The 24,278-nt window shown below is 36.3% G+C and overlaps 1 protein-coding gene across 1 annotated transcript in view; it reads right to left on the reverse strand.

Moving 5' to 3' along the window:
• The window catches only part of GRIN3A (glutamate ionotropic receptor NMDA type subunit 3A), a 169,973-nt gene that overhangs the window by 76,803 nt on the left and 68,892 nt on the right, over positions 1 to 24,278 (reverse strand). The window lies entirely within an intron of this gene.

Consider the following 24,278-nt stretch of genomic DNA (forward strand, 5'->3'; position numbering starts at 1 on the left):
CTTTTTTTATTTCTTTATTGAATCATTCATGGATCAAGAGTATGTTTTTTAATTTCCATAATTTGTCTATTCCTTCTGCTATTGATTTCATGGTAAGAAAAGATACTCAATATGATTTTGATTTCTAAAAATTTGTTGACTTGTTTTGTGACCTTATATATGGTCTATCTTGGAGAATGTTCCATATGCTATTAAGAAAAATGTGTATTCTTCAGCTGCTAGATGGAATGTTCTGTAAATATTTATTAGGTTCATTTGGTCTAGAGTGCAATTTAACTCCAATTTTTCCTTGTCGATATTCTGTTCTTTGGTCTGTTCATTGGTGAAAGTGGATGCTGAAGTACCTACTATTAAAGTATTGCTGTTAATCTCTCCCTTTAGTTCTATTAATATTTGTTTTATATATTTAGGTGCTCCAGTGTTGGGTACATAAATTGTTATAACCTCTTTCTGAACTGACACCTTTACCATTATGTAATAATGTTTTGTCACTGCTGGAGCTTTGTTGGTTTCTTTTGGTGATGTAATATTTCCCCAAGTTTTACAATCCTTGAATCTTTACTTTGATGCCTGTACATTTGGGGAGGCAGCCATTTCTTCTCGTTTTTGTGGGTGTTGTGTGTTGTTTGGTGGTGTTAGACCTTTAGTTTTTAATATCAGACTTAAACACTGTTGTTACTTCCCATTATGGGAAGAACTTCCAGTGAACACTGGAACTGAAATATTGCATTGAATTAAGTCACGGCCCTGTCATTGTTTCCCCATCAGAGGAAGACTTACAATGGACACTAGAACTTAAATACTACTCTTGAATTAAATTGATGCCTTTCCATTGTTTTTAATTCTGAGGAAGACTTATCAAGAGCACCAAAACTCAAAAGCTGCCATCAAACCATATTGCTATCCTGCCATCGTTTCTTAGTCTGGTGAAGACTAAAATGAGTGCTGGAACTTAATCCTTGCCTTATAGGTGTTTCTGGGCCAGGAGAATTCTCCATGTGAACACATGGAACTTGTGGAAAAGCTGGCTAGGGATTCAAGCCTCCCTGCCTATTATTTCCCCTGCAGAACTGTGTCACCAGCCAGTCTTGTCAGCATGGTGTCTTTGCTGATTAGAATGCCAAGTTGCCTCCAAGATCTGGGCACCAGTTGCTGCAAACAGTGCCCTACTTTTTGAATCCAACTCACTCCAGGTGATTCAGCCATATTAGCATTCCGAATGGTTCCCATGGGACAGGGCCAGAGTGGGCTTTTCAGGAAGATTCCAGACTGCTGGGGAGAGTTAGCCCCCACCTCCAATTCTCTCCGCTCAGCTCAGCAACCGTGGGTCTAGGGAAATTCTCTGGTAGTGTTATGTTGGCTTGAGGGAAGAGTGGTGTAGTCTGAAATAACTATTTCTCTTACTGGTCACAGCTTCTCTCAATTCTGTGGGCCCAGGGGATTTCTGTGCTTCTCCTCTGAGTTCTGGTGTTTTCAGGGAGGTATTCTTGTGTTTGAATAGTTTCTAGGTGTATTTTTGTTGGTAGAGTTTTGCTGGGAAACTTTCTCTTCTACCGTTTTGCTAATGTCACTGATGTATACCAGGGTTTAAGTTAGATGTGTTTTACTGACTACAATCTAGAAAATGTACTACCCTGATTCTAGAGCAAAACATAGTCTCAAACAAGCATAGTGCATTTTGTCTGTTAGTTCATTTTCTCTGAGAGTGCTAACATGGCTGAACCACTTGGAGTGAGTTGGATTCAAAGAGTGGGGCACTGTTTGCAGCAATGGAAGAGGAGGTGAAGCTTAAGTGTGTGGTTAATTGATGTGCAAACCATGAACAGAGTAACACCAATCTTTTAGATTGCCATGACAACTTTTTGACTACTTACCTGTTTATTTTCAGATGAAGTACTTCTGAAACACCTTTTATACATTTCCTCCCAACAACCATGTGATGTCAGGAGGGAAGAATCGTTTTGTTTTTCATTTGTAGAAAAGGAACCCAAACTCTAGAGATTAAGTAGGTGCAGTTGATTGATTATGTTAGTGGCTCCAACTTTTCTCTCCTTTCTGTTTCACACCCTTTGTCATTTCACGATTAGAGGTTCCCCCCTTCTAACTTTGGTCCTAGCCATGTAATTTGCAGTAGTCACTGGAGTGTTAGCAAACATGATCTAAACGCAGTCTTAGAAAAGTGCTTGCATCTTTGCTTGTGTCATAACCCTCTGTTATCACCATGAGAAGGACGTGTGAATGAGTGTGTTAGAGGATAAGACATGTGGAACAGAGTCACATCACCCCGGCAAATTACTGAAGCCACTGTATATCATCTAACAGCTAGCTGATCCCCAACTTGGTAAGTTTGGATTAGGTCAGCCAAACCTGGCAAAACTTGTGAGCTATATATATGCTTTTTGTTGTATGCCAATATTTTATGATTGTCTGTTTTGCAGTATCATTATAGAAATAGGTGACTGATACAGTGGTAACAACTATTTGTGAACATCCAGAAACTAAGCCAAGATCTTCTGTCACTGATTCCAGCACTCATGTCATTGGTCCAGTCTTGTCTTTTAGCATTTACACATGCTGTTACCTCTGTCTGGAAGTCTCCCTGGCTCCTTTTTTTTTTTTTTTTTTTCCAAATTTTGGTTTCTGGATAAATTGCTATGCTTTCTTTAAACTCACTAAGTACCATCTTTTTTCTCAATCTGATCTTCCCAAGAAAGAGTTAGCCATCCTTCTGGGTACTACATTTTCCTTTTATCTATTTTTATTATTTCATGAATAACAATGTAGTATAAGTATTTGTTTACTTGTATGTATTTCTCAAGAAAATATGTTTCTCTGAGGTCTTTTAGAATCTATCATAGTGCCTTATTAATATCTTTGGAATTATATTGCTTGATATAAAAATAACATGGAGGAAGAAATGATTTCTTAATGAAGTGTTTCATGCATATTTCTGATTTGGTCTTAACTGCCACCTTAGTTAGGGTTCTTGGGTCAGGTGATAGGTTCAAGAACAAAGACCCCATTAATATATAATCTGTATCAGTTGATAATACCTATGAATAACACAGAAAATGTCTCTACCCCTATGAAGAAAAACAACTCTAAGCAAAACAGATAATTACAGATAATAAAATATTAAAGAAAGAGAGGAAAAAATAATATGATGTAATAGAAAGTCAGGTGGGAAGGCTACTTTTGATAGGGTGGTAAGGGATACTGACATACTTATTGGATACTCTGGTGAACACACCTTTTCTTTTCCTAGTTTTGTTGGAGTATTTTAATCTTAACTTGATTACATAGTTTCTGAGGGTGAGGATTGTGTGTATTATTCTTTGTATCCTCCACAGACCCTATGCACAGAAAGTAGCTTGCTGGTTGACTGTTAATCTGAAGATGTATGCAATGAGTTCTGTGTGTGTGTGTGTGTGTGTGTGTGTGTGTGTGAGTGTGTGTGTGTGTGGTCTTTCTTTCAGATTTTAAAATTTATGCTACTTGCTTGGAGGGTTATTATAAGTCTGTAAATTTTATAAATAAATTTTATATTCCTTGCTAATATTTCTGAGCTTCTTCTGAGATTTCCCATTTAAAAATGGCAACAGGCTTTATTTTAAAGATGTATATCAAAGCATAAATCCTGAATGCTATAAATGTTGGCTGTAATTCTTCCTAGAGAGCTCAAGGATGCATTTAGTTTTGGCCTCTTATTAGAAGTATCAGAAAAAATCACTAGAGTGTGTTCTGAGCTCTTAAATTTTATATAATTTGTCTTTTTCATTTATTTTGTCTCCTACAACTGTGCAATTATAGGCAAAATGGAGAATTTGGATTTAACAAATAATTACAGAGCATTTATACAGGTCAGCCACTGCACTCAAAGATTTTACATACACTATTTCATAATTGCCTGGGGATAGTGCTATGAGGAGACATTATTTTCTTTTCTATTTTTTAGGTGAGGATATTGAGGTCCAGAGTATATGTAACTTTCCCAGGGTCACAAAACCCAGTTATTCAACAGAGACAAAATTCAAACTTAAGATTTATGATTTGAAACAGGATTTAGAAATCTTTGATTCTTTATTCCAAAAAATGTTTATCAAACACCAGGCTCTGTACTTGATTTTGGAAATAGGGAGATCATCAAAATGGCATGAGTGGTTCTCATGTGTTGCTTTCCATGAAACCCTATGAAAGTCAGAAGAAACAGGGAAGAAGAAAAAAGGAAGAAAAAAAGAGTGTGTCTGAGGTACTCTCCTGGGACTCTCCTTTTAAAGGAGCAATTTTTGCATTAAATTCCCAGGAGAGTCAGTAGTAGGTTCCAACATCCTTCTTCCACCAAAGGTGCTGTCCTCTAGTGATAGAGTTGACTGCCAGTGGGTTGACAAGGGATCCCATGCAGTAAACCCTGTATAATGCCCTGCAGCCGTAGGTTTCATGCTTTCTCCAGCACCTTGGACTGGGACAGCCTAGTTAGCTTTCACATTTTTCTTCCGGGAAAACTAATCGAGTAAACGCGTCTTTTATGAGGCTTGATTTTCTATCAGCATTTGGTTTTTATGTATTCAAACTTTCCTCTAATATGCATAATTGCTGAAAAGAAAGGGCTGTGGAGCAGCCATGAATTATGGCTTTTACAAGAATGAACATTGTAGTTAATGTTGCAAGACAGCTTCCATTATAATCCTCTGTTTTCACATCCTTGTAATTTTTTGTAGGGGGGCTGGGAAAGAGGAAGAACTTTTGTTTGAGCTAAAATTTTCCATGATTTGACTCAGCCCAAGGAGATTTTAAAAAATAAAATATTTTCACAAATGTTTTCATTTAATTTTGAGTTATTATATTTGGAAAATGCTATCAATTTTTACTCCAACTATTATTAATGCATAAAACGTTCCAAGTATGAATGGTTATTAACACTCAATTCATCACATGCCACTTGTGTCAGGAACTTCATCTGAGCAAGATTAAAAAAAAGTATAATTACCAAGGGCTACCTTCTTTCTTTTAAGAACTATATTAAAGCATTTAGTACCAAAATGCCTCAAATTTTTCATTATTTTCATAATATCATTGTAATGGTCACTTGGCACAGAGCTTTTCAGAGAGAAAATAAATATCTAGGTTACTTTTACTATTTTTGAATATATGATGAACTCTAAAGTGACTAAATACATTTCAAAATAATTTCTATACTTATTGAACTATGTTAATTAAGCTTTTAATTTTTTAGCTTAGGTCTGTTTTGTGTCCATTGTAAATTAAACATTGATGAAATTTCAAAAATCTTTTAATTTTTTATTTTCTCTGTCCTGTGACAGATAAAATACTTTAAAAAATAATGTTGCTTTCTTAGTAAAACCAACTTTTAGGGAGTAGAATGTTTAATAATTACCCTAAAACTAAAAACCAATTTTACCTATATCTAAGGACTGCTATTTAGAACTTTAGGCAGGTATTTAAGTGTTTTGTTCTATTGGCTTGTGTCTCTACTTTGTTTTTGCCTTCCATCCATTGTTGATACAGTCTGATATTCTGAAACATAATCTTTCTTGCATCTATTTTTCATTTTATATGTGTGATTGATTATTTATATTTTACCTATGCTAAAACTCTGTCATATGTGTACCTCATTACTAGGCTGGAAAAATATTGTCAAATGTAATATAAATGAAAATTGTATTATCAGTGAAAACAATAAAATTATTTGAAATGATACTGAAATACTATTAAGAAATGACTTCTGGGGTTAGGAGATATTTCTGGTCTTTTCCACTTGGTGGCAATCTTTGTATTCTCTGAAATGAATTACATCTTCAGTAGGTAAATGTTTCACATTGAATAACCTCTTGATTTCTTTTAAAATTTTGTACCTATTTTTTTCATCCAGTACAGTGTTTTATTATCTGAACTGTTTTGTCATCTTAATTATTTACCTTTTGAATATTATCTTACAGTCTTTGAATCTTGTCTTTTTTTTCTTGTGACTGAAGATGAGGCATTTTATAGAAAATGTCTTTGTCTTTTGTCATTATAAATTCTGCTTTGGTATATACACATGCACATATATATATATACCAATGCACACATATCAAATATACTATATTTTGCTTTATTATATAATATATATGCTTTATATTTCCATTATATATTATACATAATATATACACATATGATATACAAATATAACATATGCATATCATATATGTGTAATATAAAAAAATTTACATAGATATTTCTTACTGATGTCCAGTCTATGTTATTTTATATGAATTATTTTGATTGTTTCCCACTTTTTCCTCTAGCATATTCCACACAGCTCTTCCTGTCATTCAGAGGGAGATTGTATCCCTGTGTACTTCCTTCAAGGTCTCTTTTTTTTCTCATTTACTTTATATACCTATTAAGAAGGAGATTTCCTCTCCTCTTTTCCTTCATAATTTTGATTCATCATTGAGAATTCATGTTTTCTTCCTCAAGGAGGCCTTATCTGACTGTGTTCCTCCCATCCACCCCAGTTGGCCACATTCCTATTAATATATTTGGGATAATGTTCCATTCCTCATAGTAATACTCATCTCATAAGTATGGTCATTTAAGGTCTAATTCTCTCACTAAAATTAAGGATTTTGGAAATGGCGGGTAGGGGTCTGACTTGTCTGCTATTGTATTCCAAGCCTTCATCTTAGTGGCAAACATGCAAAATATAAGTGGTGACATATATTTATGGAATTGATGGATGAATGAATTTCCCACCTACCATTCTTATTTAAAAAATAATTTGTATACTTAAAGTCATTAGTCAATATGACAAGGTATTCAATATAGTTTTTCCTATAATTGCTGTAGAGGACAAGTTAATTATGGTACTCAATGGCTGAAAGCATTTCAACAACTTTTGCCCATGGAGAGCTATAATTTCACCTTAAGATATTATAAACCACTCAAAGATTTCATGTAGTTACCAGAACCTTGGGCTGAAATCATAACCCTGAAAACCTTTGCTGCCTATTAGTCATTTGGTACATGACATAAAGCAAAATATATTCTGCAATTTTGGACTTCAGTTTGGCTCTCAGTAGATTGACTACTTGATTTCATATTTGACCTGCAAAATATTCAGGTCCTTGAAAGCTAAACCATCTAAAAACGTGTGGTAATTCACATGTACTAGATGTGCACTGAGCAATAATTAAGTGAGCATATTATTAATTTCTTATTCTGATAATTATTCTTCTCAAATTATACTCTTGAAATGCTGAGCAAAGCTTTGAGAGCTGTGAGCATTCCTACCACTGTATGCTCAATATGTTTTTGAATATAGTTTAATATGAGGCAGCACATTGTGCCAAAAATTATGACTCTAAAATTAGAAACTTGGGTTTAAGAAGCAGCTTGATCCTTGGAAAGATCACTTAACTCCTCTGAGCCTCAGTCTCCTCCAAAAGTAAATGCATTTTCTGCTTCACAAAGATGTAGGGAATCAATTGAGGTGATGAAGTGAAAGTGTTTGGGAGGCAGTGAAGGGCTTTACAAATGATGGGGTCATAATCTTTGTCCTTTTAATGAAGCAAAACAGTCATTTTCTAAAAGGATGTAAAAATGAAAAGAAAATAATGGGATTAGGATAAAACTTGTATTTTCAATATGTAACACTTTTTCCATTTACAGCATTTAATTGCAGATGAGAGCCCTGTGTAAAAGTGTGCAGATGATAAAATTATGTGAATACAGGGGCAGCACCTTTCATTTCTTTAGAGAAGAGTGATTTGTGAACTGATTTACCAAATGTGAAGAGCGAGTGAGAAATGGTTTAATAATGGTTCAACAAAGAAGCTGATGAAGCTGCTTACTATCTCCACAGGGGAAAGAACAAGGGTGAAAAGACTTGCAAAAGGAATATTTTCTGAAATTCTTTAGAGGATAGACTGATTTGTGCTGGTTTGGCACAGAGGTAGCATAGTTCAGTTTAGCAGTGGGGTGGGAGAATTCTGGGTGAACAATGAAAAAGATAATTTGTGTAGGTCTGTTATCCAAGATGTCAACCAGCTGGGCTAAAATTACATCTGGCAAGTTAGGACTCTGAGTCAAAGCCTCTCCCAGATGCTGGGAAAAGACCAGAGCTAAGCAGGATCACAGTATGGAAGTCAGTGGAACATTGAGCTTGTTAAGAGGGAATAGAACCAATTATTAGACGTAAAATACAGTTAGTCTTAGAATGTTACAGATTTTATGGTAAAAGATAAGAGTGGGGCCAGCAGCAGTAGTGATCTGATGTTGGGTCATGTGACCTATACTGACCTATAGCTTTGCTTCTCTGATTGTATTGTGCAGAATACACCTAGGAATCTTGTTAAAATGCAGATTCTGGTTCAGTAGGTCTAGGGTAGAGCCTGAGATTGGATCTGAGATTCTATATTTCTAACAAGCTCCTGGAGATGCCAGAACTACTTGATCTTGGACCAAACTTCTAAAAAGATCCAGATATAGCATCTTAAATTTTCCCCAAGAAAGAACAGGATTGGTTCCTGAGCCTTGTTGGGGAAAGACAAGGAAAAGGTCAGTACTTGAAAATCAGGGGGAAGCAGCCTCACCTATGAGGAGAGCAACAGGGAGTTCAATCTTGGCAAGAAGCTGTGGCAGCTGCCTTTTTTCCTAGTTTCTTCTTCTATAGGTCTGATAATTTGTGTCTTCTTCCTGAAATATATCAAACCACCCAGTGGTATATATTCCCTTTGTTCTCTATGTAAGCAAAATCGTCTCGTCTACATTAGTAACCTATATAGGAAATTAACAGAAGTATCATCTCGGATAACATTTCCCTTATGTTGAAATGTAAGCAGTACATGTGGGGGAAAAATTTCTTAATTCAAAGAAAATGATTGTTGGGGAAATTTCCAGAATATGTGGCAGGAAGAGAGATTTGAGGTTCCCCTGATATCTTTATATTCTAGTGGTGAGCAACCTCTATGCATGAGTGCCAATTCAGTAAAATGAATTGGCACTTTTTATTAGATTCATATTTTGTATAATCTACTTTTTAATAATTCACAACCAGCTCAATTTTTTTCCTTAATAGTAACACCATATTCCAATGAAGAAATGTGCCCTGCTTTACTTAACCCAGCTACTCTTGATATAGCCTTTCAATATTGTAAACAGTATTTCATTGAACAGGGAAGAACTTAATGCTTTGAGCGAAATTTATGTGAGTTAAGCATTAGCAGTGCTGAAGGTAGAGTGGAGTAACAATGAAGAGATTGAACAGTGGGAACATTAATTGCACCATAGTTTATACTGAGACACTACAACTTCATTTGGAGATGTCTAACTGCAGGGGAAAAAGAGAAGGACGAGAAGCTGCCATTTCACAGAGGATGGTGTCAGGAGAGTGGGGCACCATCTGAGACTGACAGCATCCTGCAGTGGTGGTGGATAGAGGACACTATGCAGATAAGCAACTCCTTCTTAGTTTATGAAGTATTTAGAGAATGTATTCTTGCCGTAGTACTTCCTTGGAAGAGGGGGTAGTGATGGTAATGGTAGTGGGAGTCTGGGAGTTATTCCTCCCTGCATCTGTGTCTCTTTCGCTTCTTCATCCCAGACTGAATCCTGTACCATTTGTGCAGAGAGTCAAATGTCACAGCCTCAGCAGCAGTCTCTGCCCTTCCATCATCTTTGTGGTATGAGCAGCTTTTGCAGCTTAGGTCCAGAGATGAGGAAAGGACTTGGAATAAATCAGGTCGTGGAGAACATTTTTATTGCGTGTGTTAATGAAATACTGAGTAGGAATAATTCATCCTCAGATATTGTTGGGTAGGAATCCTGCCTTTCCCTTTTATTAGCTATATAGCTTTGGACAAGTCATCTACCTCCTTTTAGCCCAATTTTCTTATTTGTATGGATGCAGTAAAGCTTAAGTGAGGAAAATCCAATTTAAAGTAGATAGCATAGTCCCTAGAATATAGCAGGCATGTAATACATGTTAATATTACTATTTGTTGACATTGACATTTTTATTTTCTGTTCCTGAAATTCTACCTATGGTCTTACCATGAAATGAAATAAGTCATTTATGACCTTTAGGATGATGATTAATCATCTTTTAAAACACAAACCACAGGAGATAAACATATACCCATATTCACTTACATTCTTATTTGCCAATTGATTTACCTCCATTAATTATATGTCTTCAGATCATACACAGAAACAAAAACCTAGTTGAAATATAATTAAAGGAAACATCGACAGGTTTTGTTTGGTTAGCGTTAAAATTTTCTGTTATTTGGCATTTTTTTTTTTTTTTTTAGGCAGCAGCTTCCTGACAAAATGTCACGTTAAACTCACTTTTTGAGTTTGAAAAATAATAATGGATTCTGACAAAATACCATTCTTAATGTAAGCTCTGAATAACAGCATATATTTTACATTCTTGTTCTATCTATCTATCTATCTATCTATCTATCTATCTATCTATCAATCATCTATCTATCCATCCATCCAATTGGCTGGAGTAGGCTTGTATTCAGTTGCAATTGAGAAAATCAAGTCCTAACTGGTGAAATTTTCCATATTGAGCTCACAACAGATCTGAACTCAGTTAAAATTGTTGACTTGCAACTGGATATACCAGTGGTTGAATCACGCTAGCTTCTGATCTGATTAGGGATCAAACTATCAAGTTGAGGCTAAATCATAAAAATCCAACATTCAACTTAATATATTTATACAGTGCTTGTGAAGCTAAAATACATATATTTTAGACATAAAAGGAGTCCCCTTGGAGGACTGCCTGCAAATTCTTTGCACAGAGATAAATATTTATTGAGCGTGAAAATAAGATTCTTTACAGAGCAAACCATCATTAACTTAGTTTTCTCTATTCCAAATGTGAGTCCATTTAACCTGTATGAACTTTTAAAATAATATAAGTGTGTCTATGTGAACACAGGGTCAAGAGATACTGATAATTGTTTATAATTATACAAGATATAATATGTATATATACATATACACATATATATTTATAGATATCCAAGAAATATTCTTTGGCATAGAAAGTATGTATCTATGTGTTCATTTATACATAGAAAGTATCTATGTATTAGTATAGCAAATATCGTAATGCTCGCTAAGAAAGTTAATCATGTAAACAAGGCTATAAGCCAATTTTCTCTTAATTTAAGAGAAAAGTTGGCAAAAATTTGACATATTCTCTGTTTGTATTAAAACAAAGGAAATCATCTTAGATGTTCATTAAAGCAAACTCAGCAGGGTATCTGACTGAAAACACGTTGCCGTATTTAGTATGAATTACTGTATCTATTTGAAAGCAATAAAACCACAGTTATTTAAAAAATTCTGTGGTGGCTCAAGCCTGTAATCCCAGCACTTTGGGAGGCCGAGGTGGGTGGATCACGAGGTCAAGAGATCGAGACCATCCTGGTCAACGTAGTGAAACCCCGTCTCTACTAAAAACACACACAAAATTAGCTGGGCATGGTGGTGCGTGCCTGTATTCCCAGCTACTCAGGAGGCTGAGGCAGGAGAATTGCCTGAACCCAGGAGGCGGAGGTTGCGGTGAGCCGAGATCGTGCCATTGCACTCCAGCCTGGGTAACAGGAGTGAAACTCTGTCTCAAAAAAAAAAAAAGAAAAAAAGATGCCATCTCAAAATTATTTTAGAAGTAGGTGAGAAAATAAATAAGTCATGTATATATTTGTTCAGTTTGTGACTTATCAATCTAAATGAGCAAAGCCTTGATGATTTTCCCATAGTTCCTTGAATTGGAGAGCATTCAAGAAGGGAAAGAATATACCATTTTCCCCCCAATTTCCACTAAGTGTCATGTACTATGTGTCTAATCCATATAAGACCCACTGAATCATTTGAATCCAACTCCATAATATGTCACTGGGGATCCAGAACCACATAGGCTGGAGCAGCATCATCTGTCTCATGTTCCCTCAGGGTGCCTTCCTACTCAAGATCATACATCTCTGAGACTTGGCTCCACTATGCGCATCAGGGTCTTAGGTGTTCTTTGCTTTAATGGAAGCAAGTTATATATAGTGATTATACGCAAATTACACGTAGTAATTATATACAATGTCCTGGCTCAAACACTCTGGGTCACCTTTGGACATAATTTCAACTGCAAATGAGAGGTCCTCCCACCCTCCATCTCTATCCTACTGGTCTCATGTTGGCCAACTCAGCTTCAATAGGTGTCACAATCAAGTCCATTTACTTACTTGACCATTATCTAAATGAGGAACTGTCATTTGCTTAGGCCCTAGGAACATAGCTGCATAAGAAAGATTTAGTCTCACCAATAACAAGGGCAGAAGTCGAGGCAGCAATTAAGAGCCTACCACACAAAAAAAGCCCAGGTCCAGACGAGTTCACAGCCGAATTCTACCAGACACACAAAGAGGAGCTGGTACCATTCCTTCTGAAACTATTCCAAATAATCCAAAAAGAAGGAATCCTTCCCAAATCATTCTATGAGACCAATATCATCCTGATACCAAAACCCGGCAGAGACCCAACAAGAAAAGAAAACTTCAGGCCAATATCCATGATGAACATAGATGCGAAAATCTTCAATAAAATATTGGCAAGCCGATTGCAACAGCAAATCAAGAAACTTATCCATCATGATCAAGTAGGATTCATCCCGGGGATGCAAGGCTGGTTCAACATACGCAAGTCTATAAATGTAATTCACCACATAAACAGAACCATAAACAAAAACCACATGATTATCTCAATTGACGCAGAGAAGGCATTTGACAAAATTCAACAGCCCTTTATGCTAAAAACCCTCAATAAAATCGGAACGTATCTCAAAGTAATAAAAGCTATTTGTGACAAACCAACAGCCAATATCATACTGAATGGGCAAAAACTGGAAGCATTCCCTTTGAAATCCGGCACTAGACAAGGATGCCCTCTTTCACCACTCCTATTCAATATAGTACTGGAAGTTCTAGCCAGAGCAATCAGGCAAGAAAAAGAAATAAAGGGTATTCAAATAGGAAAGGAGGAAGCCAAATTGTCTCTATTTGCAGATGACATGATAGTATACCTAGAAGACCCTATCGCCTCAGCCCAAAAACTCCTGAAACTGATAAGCAACTTCAGCAAAGTCTCAGGATATAACATCAATGTGCAAAAATCACAAGCCTTCCTCTACACCAATAACAGACTTAAAGAAAGCCAAATCAAGAACGAACTGCCATTCACAATTGCTACAAAAAGAATAAAATACCTTGGAATACAACTCACAAGGAACGTAAGGGACCTCTTCAAGGAAAACTACAAACCACTGCTCAACGAAGTCAGAGAGGACACAAACAGATGGAGAAACCTTCCATGTTCATGGTTAGGAAGAATTAATATCGTGAAAATGGCTATACTGCCCAAAGTAATTTACAGAATCAATGCTATACCCATCAAGCTACCATTGACTTTCTTCACAGACCTGGAGAAAACCACCACGAACTTCATATGGAACCAAAAGAGAGCCCACATAGCCAAGTCAATTCTAAGCAAAAAGAACACAGCGGGGGGCATCACACTACCGGATTTCAAACTATACTACAAGGCTACAGTAATCAAAACAGCATGGTACTGGTACCAAAACAGAGATATAGACCAATGGAACAGAACAGAGGCAACAGAGGCAACACAACATATCTACAACCACACAATCTTTGATAAACCTCTCAAAAACAAGCAATGGGGAAAGGATTCCCTGTTCAACAAATGGTGTTGGGAAAACTGGCTAGCCATGTGCAGAAAGCAGAAACTGGACCCCTGCCTGACACCTTACACTAAAATTAACTCCAGATGGATTAAAGACTTAAACATAAGACCTGGCACAATAAAAACCCTAGAAGGAAATCTAGGCAAAACTATCCAGGACATAGGAGTAGGCAAGGACTTCATGAACAAAACACCAAAAGCATTGGCAATAAAAGCCGAAATAGACAAATGGGACCTAATGAAACTCCACAGTTTCTGCACGGCAAAAGAAACAGTCAATAGAGTGAATCGGCAACCAACAGAATGGGAAAAAATTTTTGCAGTTTACCCATCTGACAAAGGGCTGATATCCAGAATTTACAAAGAACTCAAACAGATTTACAGGAAAAAAACAAACAAGCCCATTCAAAAATGGGCAAAGGATATGAACAGACACTTTACGAAAGAAGACATATATGAGGCCAACAATCATATGAAAATATGCTCATCGTCACTGGTCATTAGAGAGATGCAAATCAAAACCACATTGAGATACCATCTCACGCCAGTTAGAATGGCAATCATTAAAGAATCTGGAGACAACAGATGCTGGAGAGGATGTGGAGAAAAAGGAACACTTTTACACTGTTGGTGGGAGTGTAAATTAGTTCAACCACTGTGGAAGTCAGTGTGGCGATTCCTCAAGGCCTTAGAAATAGAAATTCCATTTGACCCAGCAATCCCATTACTGGGTATATATCCAAAAGACTATAAGTCGTTCTACTATAAGGACACATGTACACGAATGTTCATTGCAGCACTGTTTACAATAGCAAAGACTTGGAATCAACCCAAATGCCCATTGATGATAGACTGGATTGAGAAAATGTGGCACATATACACCATGGAATATTATGCAGCAATCAGAAATGATGAGTTTGTGTCATTTGTAGGGACATGGATGAATCTGGAGAATATCATCCTCAGCAAACTGACACGAGAACAGAAAATGAAACACCGCATATTCTCACTCATAGGTGGGTGATGAAAAATGAGAATGCATGGACACAGAGAAAAGAGTACTAAACACTGGGGTCTATTGGGGGGAAATGGGGAGGGCCAGTGGGAAGGGGAGGTGGGGAGGGATAGCCTGGGGAGAAATGCCAAATGTGGGTGAAGGGGAGAAAGAAAGCAAAACACACTGCCATGTGTGTACCTATGCAACTGTCTTGCATGTTCTGCACATGTACCCCCAAACCTAAAATTCAATAAAAAATTAAAAAAAAAAAAGAAAGATTTTGTGTACCTATGCAACTGTCTTGCATGTTCTGCACACGTACCCCCAAACCTAAAATGCAATAAAAAATAAAAAAAAAAAAAGAAAGATTTAGTCTCTACTCATATGGAGTTTATAGTCTAGTGGTGGATAGAATCAGAGCTTCAGCTGGATATTTCACAGCCATTATCTTCTTTCATCTTCTCACATGAGAAGACAGAAGCCATGAGAGGCTAAGCAACTTGCAGAAATTCGCAAAACTAATATGTAATGGAACCAGACAACAAACATAGCTGTCCGATGCCAGATGGTCGTTTATGTCATACTACCTTGCCCCCAACAGGGGCTTTTCTCCTATTTGTTCCACAGCATCTAGTATGAGAATGATTTTGAAAGGTCATATCAAAAGCGTTGGTTTCAAAGTAATCACTGCAGGGCACTATACTCATATTCCAATGATACTGCCATTTTTCACTCATTAATCAAACAACATTCACTGAATATTTACTGTTCACCCAGCACTCTGCTAGGTCCTAAGGATACAGTGTTAAGCAAGATAAAGTGGGACAGTTAACAAACAGATAACATGACAATTACAGATTGTGTTAAGTCCTAGGAAGGAAATAAACTGGGTAGAAATGAAAATTTCCTTCTGAAAGCCTCTGTGGACAGTGTAAGTGTCTTTAAAATGTAAACATTTTTGCTGTAGGAGTGCTACTCATTGAGGAACTCATCTCACTTGAGGCCTCAGACAGCAGCAGCACATGTGGAGCAAATACTGATACTGTGACATTGTCTCCACTATTGTCCCATGTCTGAATTATCTCATTCTTACTTGGGTTATTAAGTATTTTTCCATTACATCAGTAATACATGAATGTGGTAAAAAATATGGGGTAGAAATAATACAATAAGTATTTCCTTAATTATACTGCCCAGATATCATTGCTGTGACATTTTATACATGTTGTATTATATACATTGCATGATATTTCCTTCCTGTTATGTCTCTTTATAAGCATGTACATATGTATATTACAAAATTGAGACTGTAGTGTGTGGTTTTGTATCCTGACTTTTCACTTAACATTATATTTTGATTTTTGACACCTTAAAAGGCTCTTCAATATTATTTCTTCTGGATGCATTTTATAGCATATGGAATATTATAATTTAGTAATGGTGCTACATATTGGACACTTTTATGGTTTCCAACTTTTTGCTATTTTAAATAAGGCTGCAGTGAATCTTTGCAATAAGTTGTTGTCCACATATTATCTTATTTCCTTTGAACAGATTCCTAGAAGTGAGAGTCCAGGGTGAAAGGGCATAAACCCTTTTAAGGCTCTTGATCCAAACGGCCAAAATGATTTATGAGCATTTCATAAACTCAGCCTCCCAGTAGCAGTGTATGCTGACTCTCATCCTAATGTGCTTCCACTAAGGTTGAGAATATTAATAAAAAATTTATAATGTGTGGGTAAAAAAATCTCATTTCTGTTTTAATTTTGCATTTCTTTAATTACAAGTATGATTTAACATTTCTTTATCTATTCTTCCATTTATTTCTTTCCTGAATTACTGTTAATATTCTTTCTTTATTTATTTGATTTTAACATTATATATACCTTGCTATCTTCTTGAAAAGATTTAAGGCAGCTTAAAGGTCACATAAAATACAAAGTAGCAAAAATTAAAGCAGAGTGAACTAAGAAAAAGAATGCAAAGTCAGGAATGATGCTTAAAATGCGTACCACAATGACAATAAATCTGTTTTTAGTAGGCAAGAAATTTGTCTTCAAACTCCTTTCTATAAATTAGCTCAGTAATGAAATCTTGTTATTTACCACGTTCACCTTGACAATGGGTGGGGGGACTAATTGTTCAAGATAAATATAATTATTATTGGTATTAAAATATGATAAGGTTTTAACTATTGTTATTATTATTTTGTGCCCCCTTGGTGTCAGACACTACACAAGGTGCTTTGCTTAAAGTACTTTATTTAATCTTTATACCTACTGAACGGAGGTGGAAGTACTATATTAACTTCATTTACAATAGTGCTTGGCATGTGGGAAATGGTCAATGAATATTAGCTTTTCTTTTATTGTTACCAATATTAAGCATTTTAATATCCAGTAAAGCAAATACCTTGAGCCTTTTTGAAAAGATTAACATTAATATATATAATACACTAATATATATTTTTAAGAGATTAATCGAAGAAACAAGCAAAGCAGTCCTTTGGGATTTTGATTGGAATTGCTTTAAAACTATAAACTAATCAAGGAAATTTTGACATCTTTAAGTATTCAGTCTCCCAACTTGGCAATATGGTAGTTATTTAATCCAAACTATCTTTTATGTGTTGGAACATTAACAAATTTTTTATTTTAACCCAATTTTTATAGAGGACATTTCCATAATCTATAATGAACTTTTGTTGCTAGGGTGAATGGGATGTTTGTCCCATTACGTTTTCTGTTTGAAAGTACATGGAGCCTATATGAAGTACAGCTCTCCCTAGAGTATGATATTCTTTGGATTCTTCTTTTTCTGAGAAATGTTCTCTCTACAATGTCTGGTGATCAAAACCCTCTATCTTGTTACTCGTCTGACTCTCATTCCCGTTTTCCTGGCTTTCCAATGTCATAGTTGATGAGACAGTTGTACTGACCTCTCTCTAGCCTTGAGGCTTCTGCACATGCAGCCCCATTATCCTAAAATGCTCTTCTCTAACATCCTCATCAACTTCCCTTGCACTCATTTATCTCCTTCAGATCTCAGCCAGACCTTCTTTCCCCATTCAGATATTTCACTTCTCAGTAATTTAGCATGCCTTAAATCAATCATTGACTAATTTATGTGCTCCTTTGATTAATGTCTTTCTTTCCTACTAAATTCCATGTTGCGAAGACAGTGTCTATTTTGCTTACTCCTAAATTCCCAGGCATCTTGCATGGTGCTTGGACTAGAAGCTGCTATTATTGGATGACTTAAAGAGTGAATGAGTGGTTTGGTGTCGTTCAGTTTCTTTCCCTTCACCTCAATTCCATTTTCACTGTCTCGTTTGCCTAGGAGTTATGGCATCCTCCCCTTCCTCACAGCCAGCTTTTATTATATGAATTCATACATTTTATTGGGCAGCCACATGCTGTTATATGAAGATCAATAAAGGTGGTTTGTCTTATTTTGGGAAATGCTTCTCATTTCCTACTAGGGCTATGCCAGTGTCCTTTGCTTTAATATTTTTGGTTAAAGTTTGCTCTTGCCCTCACAGCGTGTCTATTTCATTTTTAGTATTTACTTGAATGTTCAGGACTGTGTTTCTAAAACAGTACTGTCATTTGCCTGAACAATGACACTAGCTTCCTGTTCCCTCTATGGAGCTGACTTTTTCTTTTTCTTTTCTTTTTTATTAGATACTTCTCAGGGCTAAAGGGGGAGAAGCTGGAAAAGAAGTACCAGAAAGTCCACTGAAATCAGCAAATAGCTAATTTTGAGTGCTTTCAGCTGGGCCAATTCCATTCCATGAGGGGAAGTGGAGCTTTATTTTTCAGTGAACTTTATGTTCTGCAAAGTTATTTTCTCATCCCATCTTAGATGCCAGCGGAGCAGATGCCAATGGCTGAAAGATCCTATGAATGCCCAGATCCACTCCTTAGACCGCAGACCCAAAGCGAGACCTCACTGGATAAAAATACAGCTGCCGTTTCTATCCACTTGTCAATCATCCCCAAATGCTAAAATGACATGATTTGGATGATGAGGTGATGGATGCTTGCTTCCATCTGTCTACTTGATTTTCTGCATTGCCTATAATGGATAGTGCTCTTTTACATTGAGGAAATATCTAAATAAGTTCTATTAAATATATAACTCATAAATTCCTGCTTTCATGGTCTCATGCTTCAAGAGCCCACCCACTCTGAAGCATGAACCTTGCTTCCCAGATGAGTTGGTAGGAGGCTGTAAGAAGCAATATATATTACTTTTAGTGTAAAATAAATTATTCTAGCAAGAATAGTTAAGTGAGGATAGAATCATCCCCTTGAACCTCATTTGCACAGCAGGACAGTTCCTCTCCCTTGGGGTTATCTGCAAGAGCAGCCAGCAACAAGATTATCTCTTTCTTCCGACCCCCTATCAGGAAAAAAAAATTTCAACCTCCTGTGGCTGTTGCAACATGCAGCGAATCATAAATTTGTCTTTTTTGCACAGGCTTTTGCTTTTAATTTTATTTCTGATTCAAAGCAGTGGGTTAAAGCCAATGAATCTCAGCCCTGAAATGGTGATAAAATATTCACCCTCTTAATTCTTAACAGTTTTATTAATTGTGTTAAATGTATAGCCAGCATTCTAAACAATTATGATTAAGAAGAAAAATGACGCTATTACATTCACTGTAAGTTATCTCACATCAGGGTTACAGATATGTAGCTAGGACTCAACTTGCAGACAGACCATGTTTAAATATAGAGAATCACAAATCTTACCTTTTAATTAAATAGGTTTTTCATCCAAACATATTTTTTCCATAGAAGTGTTTTATAAGTGGTGTTTGGATTCCAAGACTAATACCAAAATCAGCCTAAATTTTGAGCTAGAAATATAAACTATTTACACAAAGTAAGAAAACACTTATTATAATTTAAAATATATGCAACAGAAATGTAGTTTTAAGAAAAGGGTAGATGGAACTTTAGGGAGTTTCATTTTTAGATAGCCTCTAAGAGGTAAAAACATCGATTCCTTGGAGTGCATTCCTTAGTAAAATTCTTCTATTATTTTCAAAGTTTTAGGGCACACAATTATAACAGAAAGACTTGGAGAGATTATCTCAAGATAACCAAAGAAGAGTTAAAGGAAGAAAGGAGGCAGGTATTCAAGAGCATTAATGGGGAGGCACAGGAAAATTTTCCTGAGATGAATTAACTGAGGCAGGTTGTACGTAGTGAAAATGGGATGAAAATGGCAACATGGTATGAGGTGACCATCCTAATATTCAGTAGATGAGGGAGATTAAAGATCATGAAGAGAAATAAAGCATATAATAAGTAGTAAATAAAGCAGATAATCTTTAGAGTGTGACCATTACTCCATATAAAATGTTTGTTACCTCTCATTGAGATTGGGGGTGTTTTTGGCTTACAGCAAAAAAAAAAAAAAAAAAAAAAAAATAGTGCCCCCAAAGAACCAGAGATCTATGACTTCTCTGTAAGCACTAAATTTTCCCTGATTAGAACTAAAATGCTATCAAAGTGAATTTGCAAAGTGAAAATGGAATTTTGAAAAATACTTCAAAAATTAAATCACATAACCTGTTACTTTCAATGGCAAAACTGCAATTACTTTTGCACCAACTAATAGTTTCATCAGACATTAAAACTCATGCATGCTAATTCTCGTGGTTTGTTCTGAGCATGAATCTGCCCCTATCATTTCTGATAATCACTGACAAGAGGGTAGGCATGGCAGGTAGGATGATTCCCATACTCACCTCGAAAAAATAAAATTCAAACTATAGAGTGGCATTTGTGGACCTGCATGACTTTAAAGGTCATCTTTTTTCTTTTTCTTTTACTTCATCGCTCCACAAATCCTATACTCCCAACACCCTAGGACTCTTTATTCATGGTGCATTCCTTCAAACAGAGATTTTTCTACCCATCGCCTTCTCCCCTGGGGATCGCATACTCCCCTAGGGCTTTAATAGACAGCATTGCCTCCCTCCACCAGGATTCTTACTAGCTTCAATTCCTCTCTTGAATTCTAGCCCCCTATGTTTCCAAATGCCTGTTGGATTTCACTGTAATGTTCAAAACAGATTTTAAAATGCCATGTATGCTGTGGAGCTGGAGGCCATCATCCTTAGCAAACTAACACAGGAAAGGAAACATCAAATACCTGACGTTGTTTCTTGTAAGTGGCGGCTATGTGATGAGAACTCATGGACACATAGAGGGAAACAACACACACTGGGGCTGTAGGAGGGTAGAGGGTGGGAGGAGGAAGAGGATCAGGAAAAAAATAACTAATGGATACGAGGTTTAACACCTGGGTGAAGAAATAATCTATACAACAAAGTCCCGTGACAGAAGTTTACCTATGTAACAAACCTGCACATGTATCCCTAAACTTAAATTAAAAGTTAAAAAAAATGCCATGTGTGAAGCTAAACTGAGTGCCATATTTTCCAGCCCATGAGCTGCTGTTTTCCTACTTCTGTACCAGCATCTTCTCAGACACTCAGGCCTGCAGCTGTGAAGGTGTGACTCTTTGTTGCCTCTCCCAACCAATTAATTGCCAAGTCCTGCTGATTGGATCACAATATTTCTTGCATCCTTTCTTCAGTGACCAAAGCTGTAATTTCAGCTCTGTTCCCTTTCTTTCTCTTATAATCTTGTCTGCCTGCTGCTGAAGCAGCCATCCTAAATGGATACCACGATACTGTGCTATTCCGTTGTTCAAAAATGGCCATGGATCTATATTGAAGTTTGCTCTTCTTAGCCTGACATCAAAGATCCTCTGTTACCTCAATTAAACGTACTTTTTCCAGACTTGGAACCTCTCCTGTAACCCACGTCGTGGCTAAATTGGATTTCTCATATCTTGCCTGTAATTTATACTTCATATTACCTATATAATTTATACTATATACCTATATACTTTATAAGAAGCAGAATGAATTAATTGGATGTAATATGTTATATTATAAAATAGTTAATATATACTTTACAGGTAATATAAAGCATTACCTCCAAGGAATACAGTCTGCTCCTTCACTTAGGATGTCTATTTCTCCTCCCTGGACACACATTCTGAATTCTTACTATTCTTTAAGAACAGGCACAAATATTACCTTATGAATTAAGCTTTTTTCTCTTATAATGAATTGAAGGTGATCATTATCTCCTTGAACTTGGACAGTATTTCATCTGTTGCTAAACCTTGGCATATTTATTACCTTTTAAGTTTTTTCTCCTTTTGCTTATATCTTTTCTCCCCTAATTGACTGAAGTCAAACAATTTGACTCATTTACCTCTGAATTGTTCTAATTATTTAGTGTAAGAAACAGGTACAGGTCCTTCTAAAAAAAATTTAGCATGAATAGGAGAGAAGAACACTCATGTGAGTAACTACAGTATCATGAGAGTACATTCTGAGTGACTGAGGGGTGTGGAAATGATTTTTATCTTATATCTCTTGTTTGAGAGTGAGGACATTATGTAGTCCACATAACACGACATATTTGGTTGAAAACTAAAAAATTCTATCACAACAATGATTCCTCCTAAGTCTCGGTGTCAAGCATTGCTTAGCTAAGTAATCTGGGTGTCCTTTTATGGAAAAAAGCGAACCTACAAAAGAGATGTTTTAACATAGAAACAACACTAGTAGACACATATCCATTTTTAGGAAACTTAGTGGAAATTCATTTATTATCTCAAATTGAAAATAGTTTAGATTTAGGTTTGTCCTATCTCACTGAGAACTCTCTAGTTATAATGCAAAGTTGACTTCGTCCAGTTCTGGCATTGTCTTGTGGACAGGGTTAGACTTATAAAAAAAAGTTCACCTCTTCATTCTGGTGGAGTAGAGATAAAATGATTATTTCTTTTTGCTTAAAAATAATTTTACTGCCATGTACAGCTTGTCATTATAATTTTATTTTTTAATACTTTAGCATAATCACTGTTACAGCTTTTTCATGCACAGCATCCATGACTTAATTTTGGCAATCACTGGTTCTGATAAATGAAACTCTAGTTAATATTGTGTTCATCTTTTTACATAAGTTAATAGCCTGAAATCTCTGCAACAGGCATATATTAGATTTTTTTAACCAGATCAGACTAAATACTTTTCATTTTGAGCTAATAATTTAGGAGTCACATTGTTGAGATTCTCACAACTAGTCTAAGTTTCTAGTGAGACTGAAAACCTTCAGAAGATTTGCAGGACCAGGACCCCTGGGGTAAAGAATGAACAAAGACTACTGATGCTAGTGCAGAATGTGAATGTGGAAGCATCACTAACATCTCTCTTTAGGGTCATGTGTTTATTTATGCTAATGATTTTATTTGTGTTCCGTGAATTACAGCTCCTAACATAAAGCCCTGAGTATTCATTACAAAATTTCTTGCCGAGTCAGTGAGGTATTGTTGGCTGAATCCTCTCATGAGGTTCACATCACTTATTGGGAGGTTTGCAATACATGGGTCAAATTTCTTATTCTTTTGTTTCCAAAACAGAACTTACATCCAATTGGAACCATCTATGAAAAAATCTTAAAGCTGCCACCAGCCCTCTGGGGCATTCTATCATTTAGTAAACATAGCTACAAATGTCCTACTTGTTGATGCTCTATGAAATTCATTTTAAATGTTGCATAGTAATTTATAGTAAATAGTTCAATACATTGAGACTTGGTGTGACAAGGGGTATTTGGAAAAGCATGTGAATGTTATCTAATCTGAAAGGCTCAGCTTAGCTCAAGTTGCTTTAAATATTGTATGTCCTGAGTGTGCCTGCTGAACTGAATCTTTCTCCAATCCTTACTAAATGTATCCTGCATATTAGAATGCACTGCATTCTGTTTCCCATCAGGACTGCAGTACTCCCTCTAGCTCTGTTCTAATTGCCTTGGTCCTTGACAGTCCCCTCCTCTCTAGTCCCATTGGGTTGGACTAAGTTTTCTATACCCCAGGTCACTTAGAGGGGCCTTGGTTCAATCCAGAGAGAACATGGACATGGTTGTCCTTACCTGTGTATCACCACTGCCTTGGCTGTTTATCTGTGCTCCATACTTCCTGTTCCCTCTACCCATAGGGTCAGATTTCTAGGATATCAAGGGCACCCTAGATAGATAAAATCTTGAATGTCCTTGGACTGCTGTCACTCTCCCTTCTATGCCCAGTGGTCAGCTGAACAGCTCTCCTTACTTTATAGGCCTTTGCCTATCCTGCCATCTCAGTCCAACACTCCTTGTTCTATACTCTGAGAATTCCCTAGTGGTTGACTTTGGGTAGTCATAATAAAATTTTAGTTCTTTCCATTGTATCATGTTTTAATGATGAAAATGATTCTTTGCTATTTAAAATGTGGATCTTCCAATTTATTTTTATTAATTCCCAAGATAAGTCATTAATCAGTTTTTAAGGTCTGCTTTGGGTGAAAATATCTTATAAGACCTTTCTCTGTTGGGTGTGCTATCAGATGGTCAAATAATACAAGGAAAAGAGG

This window comes from Callithrix jacchus, chromosome 1 (genome assembly GCF_049354715.1).
Source record: "Callithrix jacchus isolate 240 chromosome 1, calJac240_pri, whole genome shotgun sequence".
NCBI classification, from domain to species: domain Eukaryota; kingdom Metazoa; phylum Chordata; class Mammalia; order Primates; family Cebidae; genus Callithrix; species Callithrix jacchus.